Source organism: Cyanistes caeruleus, chromosome 12 (genome assembly GCF_971803275.1).
Source record: "Cyanistes caeruleus chromosome 12, bCyaCae1.hap1.1, whole genome shotgun sequence".
Classification (NCBI taxonomy): domain Eukaryota; kingdom Metazoa; phylum Chordata; class Aves; order Passeriformes; family Paridae; genus Cyanistes; species Cyanistes caeruleus.
The window spans coordinates 10,728,517-10,734,516 of record NC_141712.1 but is presented as its reverse complement, the minus strand read 5'-3'; the positions used below and the strand labels follow the sequence as shown (position 1 = coordinate 10,734,516).

At 38.8% G+C, this 6,000-nt stretch overlaps 1 protein-coding gene across 1 annotated transcript in view; it reads left to right on the top strand.

Annotated features, from left to right (window-relative positions):
- Positions 1-338: 338 nt before the first annotated feature.
- The window catches only part of LOC111934607 (uncharacterized), a 370,779-nt gene continuing 365,117 nt past the window's right edge, over positions 339-6,000 (top strand). The window contains exon 1 of the transcript XR_015275208.1: positions 339-1,275. The gene's annotated coding sequence lies outside the window, so the exon portion shown is untranslated. The remainder of the gene's footprint in view (positions 1,276-6,000) is intronic.

Sequence of the window (6,000 nt, the reverse complement as noted above, 5' to 3'; positions counted from 1 at the left end):
GTAGCTTATTGCAAGGAGTTATAAATGGCAGGAGAAAAAACCCAAAACCTCTGTGCTCTGTTTTCTGCAAGAGGTCCTCAGAGGTGTTCTGGTCATGCAGTCATCTCCAGTGAGACACATGTGAATTTTAATAAAACTGGAGAGTTCTGTCCAAGTCAGGTTTGTGGGCAAGCCTTACAAAAACATTGGATGGAAATCTACAAAGTGGTGGATTCTGGAGCTCAGCACACCTGGAAGTACATTAATGCACTCTTATGTAAATGGTCTTAATGGAGAGAATGGAACATATCCAGCTGCAATGGCTATGGGATAAATCTCCACATCTGAGTGCTTGGCTCAGTCTGGCGGGCTGAAAACAAGATAAATCCAGGCAGGATCTAAGAGGAAAACTGTGGCCTGGTTTTCCAAAGTAAGGCCCTCACATGCTGGCATTTGTGCTGCATGTGCCACACTGTGAATACCTCTCTCTGAGAAAAGGGGATTTTTAAAAAAACATATTGTGGGACTGCTCTAATTTTGCGTTGTTCTCCGTTATTTTGTGATTGGATCAGAGATTGCTGGATCCAGCTTGAGAGTGGATGAGAGTGAGGCCATGGGAAGCACCACACAAAGGAGCTTCTGCCAGCTGGTGCATGCTGCTTGTTCCCTGCGGTGCCAGGAGGGCCTGGGCCCATGAGCAAGCTCCCTGTTGGTGTCCATGGCTGCAGGGAGGATGGTGCCTCCTCCCAGACCTTCCCTCAGCCCGCTGAGTGTATGGCACAGGGGCATCACCCCACCACTGCCCTGACAATGGCCTGCACACAGCCCTGTGGCCCCACAGCCCTGGCACCAACCCATTTGGAGGTTCTGGGGTGGGATTTGGCCCTGGTTCCTGAGCACAAGGGCTCCTCTCAAAGCCAGGGTGATGGCACCAGGCTCTGCATCAGCACTAGGCCACAGTTCACAAGTGATGCTTCCCGCTTTGCTCCTGTTTGTTCTGTGTCAGTGTGAAGTGTCACAGACAGAACAAAGTCAAGCTGGTGCTGGTGACACGTGCAAGGGCTGGTTGGGGACATCCCCTGTCCAGATGGAGCCAGGCTCTTTATCTAAGGACAGAAAGGAGTGGTTTCCCAGGCCCTGGTCAGCTCAGGAAAGGAAGTCTGACACCAAGGGACCCTGGCACCTGCTGCCCTCTTTGCTTGAGAAAGTGACCGTCTACCTTGACTTCAACAAGCTCTTGAGAGGGGAAGAGCCATGGCAAGGGAGAAATAAAGTACATGAACTAGGGATTTTATAGTAAATGTCTGTTTCTACATTTATATAAAAAAGGTTTTCTGGCAGTAGTCACAGAGGGCAGGAGAGAAAAATATGAATAATGATTTCTCTCCTAAGAGAAAAGGGTCATTTGTTAAATGTAACCTAACATTTGATTGCAGGGGAATAGGTTAATTTCAAAGAGTGATTTTCCACATTTTGTATATTGAACATATTCAAAGAAAGAAGAAAGTGATTGACCACATTTCATTACATCTTCCTTCCAATCCTCAATACACATGCTTAATTGACAAGGACTTGGACAAAAGCAAGCAATAAAAGGTTAAAAAGCTTTTTAATTGTGTTGTAGATACCATTGCATTACTGCAGTTCAAAAGGTTCACCTTAGCATGGGTTTGGAAATTGGGTTGATTTTGCACTGAGAGGAGAAGAAGTTTTTATTATCATAAGGAACACCTACCACAATGTAACTTATGTTTCCCATCTATTAGGGCTTGATGGCAACATTTACTTATGTCATAGAAGGAAATCAGTTATATGGTTCCATAATCACTGCATGGATTAATTTGTAGTTAAAAGCAGGTGACTTTTGGATTTATCTCACTCTACTTCATTAACTAAACTGAAAGTAATTTCTTCAATGTTTCTTCACTTCTGCTGTTCTAATGGAAGTTAGAATAAATGAAATTATTTCATCTACTGATGGTTAACATAGAAAAGTCTCTTCTGCTGTTGTGGAAGAAGAAACTTCCTGACCACTTTCAAGGAAAACTGAATTTAATACTTAGTCTGTACGTTTGAGACAACTTACATTTCTTGCTTTTAAGCACAAATGTCAGGTTTTCTCTGACTACCAGATGGACATAACCATAAATCAATATTTTTCTGAATCACGTTAGAGTTCTTGCACTAGTGCAAACTAGAAGTCAATTAGTATGAAGTTAGAAAGTTGTCACTTTGCATGCTCTGTTTCTACATTGTTACAACAGGCACTTGAGAAAGAAACACAAATTAAAGTCTCTGAGTTCTTTAATTGGCACTAGTGAGTTATAGGCAAATAAAATAACATAAAGATAAAAAAACAAGGGGTTGAGATCATCACTAAGCATGTTGGAGGGAGAGGTGGCATTTAATCTAAAAATGTCACATTTCACTGTGAATACAAGTCTTTCACTATGAAGTTATATTGCACCCTGTAATGCTTTTCTTTCTAGGTTGGATTATGCTGAATTTCAATTCAATATGCATAAGAAAAAACTTGGCAGATTTTCTGCCTGCTTTCAGGAAGATTTGTGTGCTTAATGCTGAACCTATTGGATACTATTCCTTGTTTTGCACTTTTTGTTCTGTTTTAGAAAAGAAGTTGTCTTACCAGTTTACAAGTCTTATTTTCTCTTAAGTCTGTAAACATAATGATTTCCCCCGCAGAATCAAGTCCTTGGCTTGAAAATTGGATGCATTATTCTTATGAATACACGGAAAATTTTGCTCTCATTAATTGTTCCTTTTTATTTTTCTTAGTATTCATCTGTGTCTGTTCTTATCCAGGCTGTAGCTGTGGTTTATCCTTTTTGGTTTGTCATTTTTTGGCTTTGTATTTTTCTCTCTCTTGTGTGGAAATCTCACAGACTATGTCAGTTCCAGGACTCTGTGCTTGATTTTCCTTGTCGACTTCAATCTCTGAAGGAACATGATGTAAGTCAAAATTTAAAGCAGGCTCAAATTAATGGAAGCCCAGTGGAGCAGCCTCCTCTTTTTTCATTTTTTTGTAACAAGCATATAATTTTTTTTTCTTTTAATTTATAAAAACCTATTTCAATGTCTCTCACTCCTTTTTTTTCTTTTTTTAATTTTGGGTCAAAAAGTATCATCTACTTCCCACTTAGCATGAAGACATAAAATTCTTAAAATTCTTAAGAAAGCCTATGTATCACAGTACTTCTAGCCAGCTAGAAATTTTCTGGAAATTGAGACTTGCTGACTAGAAATGTCAAATTTTAATTCTTATCTGAACAGGGCTGTAGCTACAGATCTTTGGAGTTTCACCCTTTATTGCTATTAGATTATAATGCAACTCAGTGGTTGCATCCTTGATCTGGTTAATATCACTCATAATTTACCAACCAGTGATTTGTCTATTTTGTCAGAGACCTTTTCCTTTATCCAAAGCATGTGAGTGTAGAATTAATGATTGAATTGTACGTGCTTCATACTGTTCTTCAAAGGAAGGCAGAGAGGATGGTGCTCAGGTGATCTTAAAATAGTTCCATATCAAAAGTTTGACTTTAAAAAAATTGCATCAGTTTATACTCTTCCTTGCTTTTCAGATAAGTGACTGGGCCATATTTGCCTTCAGTGAAGAAAGCACACAGGATTTAAGTTGTTTTTGTGCTTTGTAGTGTCAACATATTTATCCAGTATTTATGATAATAAAATCTGATGCTCTCTTTTTGCTGGAAAAATGAGGACAAATGAATAGGTGATACAAGGCTTCACTGCCATATTGGATGGTTTCTGAAGGAGTAATATGTTTTATGGAAGTTAATGAATATTTGAAAGGCTGTCTTTATAATAGCATGTTTCAGATCATGCCTTACAAATAAATTTGTGCACTACCGGGGGTTTTGTTTGTTTCTTAACAGGGATGTCAGTTTTCCTTGATGGCATTTAACATTGACTAATATAGAACTCATGTTCTGAATATTCAGTATTTTCAGAGCATAGTAGGCAGCATAATGTGTGTGTATATACACATTAGTAAGACTTGCAAAATGTATTTTAAATTGGGGGGAATTTAAGGATCAGGAAAGTTCTGAAGCTTTTTGGTTTTCTGCTTAGTCGTGCAGTCCTTGGAACATTCATCATGTTAGCTTATCAGATACTGGGTTTTCTTTCAGCTGAAATAGAAAAGTCTGGATGATGTGCCCTTGGCACAGAACTGTACACTGGCTCACACAATGACTGTTGGCAAAGGTGAAAAGTGCTGTTGAGGTTTTGTGAAGTCAGTTTTGACTCACAGCTTCTGAAGCTCCTATCAGCTAGATTAGCTCATATCAGCTAGAGTGCAATAGGTATCCTGAAATCTCAGTATCCATTTAGATAAGCGCCATGCCAGTCTCTCTCCATCTGTATTAACTACTCTGCATTACATATATATCATTTATATATCTGGAATATGTGTCTTGAGCTAAGGAAGATTGAAAGAAAAAGAAAGAAAAATAGGAGTGCATCTTCATCTGCTCAAATGTTGTTCTCTGATTTTTTTTAACACTTTGGGCTGCATCTTCATCTCTTCTATCAAGGCATGTATTGCTGCATAACATCAAAAATGCATTTGCTGCTTGGGTACACTGGTGACAGAATTTTTCTAAGTGCTACAGTGATATTCAAACAGATTTTGTGCTGATTCCAGGAATATTGTATGAATACAACAGGAAACCAAACTCCAGTGGCAGACCAGGGGTTCAGAATATTTTTGGTTATTAAATAAATAACTGTGTTATATATTTATTTAGCTATAGGATCTGAACCGAATTGAATTGTCACTTTATATTTTGATCTTCATCTGACTCAGTAATATAAGACTGTATTCCTTTTCTCCAATGAATTTTTGCTGTCTTTGTTTCTTCCAGAAAAAGCCTTTTAGGTGGCAGTAGTTTACAACACACAGTGTTACTAAATTAACATAGTGGTGCTACCCTTGCTTTCTTCTAGCATATGTGAGTGGACAATGAGAATGATGGATTCCTTAGTGGTGGCCCCATTAGTCCCTCGAAAGCTACATTGAGATCTCTAAAAGTGTGTAGATTTTTCTAAGCCTTCCCTTCACCCTTCATGGTCTAGTGATGCAGAGATCATGGGAATAATTGTGGATGTTCACCAGAGAGGACTCCAAAAGGTGAGAATTAGTTTTACAGTTTGGTCTAGTGGTTTTCTTTAAATCCCAAAAGATTTGAAACAGAATCCTGGAATGGAACTAGGTCAGCCAAATAGGAAGACATTATTTAAACTGAGGTGTAGAAGTGAAAACCCTCTGGGATCTCTGAGGAATTAAGTGCTCTTCCAGGCTACCTTTGAGTGTGTCCAGACTCTGGTATAAGGGAGTCTTCAACTTCATGGCATCAAGTGTCTCAACAAATAAAGAACAAACAGCTGACTATAGAATGCATAGTCCTCTCCCCAGGACAGGCTTTGTCAGTATCTGAAGCAGGAGCAGCTAGAGATCAGGTTGAGAAAAAGTGTAAAATAATCACAGCAAGGAAGGGCACTGAAAGGCAGGATGCTGTCTGGTTAGAACCAGCCACTTCAGACAACACAGCTCTCTTTCCAGTTCTGTCATGTAAAGTTTGTTCTATTGTCCAGAGTCCTGCATAGCAAAGAGCTGGTAAGGTCTCTTTTTAGAGTTGAATATTGATATTTCTTGATTATGAAGCAAATGTAATCATCATTGTGAGATGCTCAGAATTAAAGGGTATATAGGAATGTGAACTAGTCCTCCCTTTGAAATCCTGGGAAGTTAAAGTGCTTTAATCTTCATTCCTAGGAGTCTAGTAGCTCTTCCTGTAGACTGAAAGTCAAAAAGGTAGAGGAAAAAATAACTTGCACCAAAGAGGACTAGAACAATTTTTTCCAAAGGATATAAACAAGAGTCCTGCAGAAATGACAAACTACGTTTGTATACTGAACCATGTCGGTCTAGTGAGTAAGGAAAATGCCTTGTGGAATTATTTGAAGAAAACTTAATGT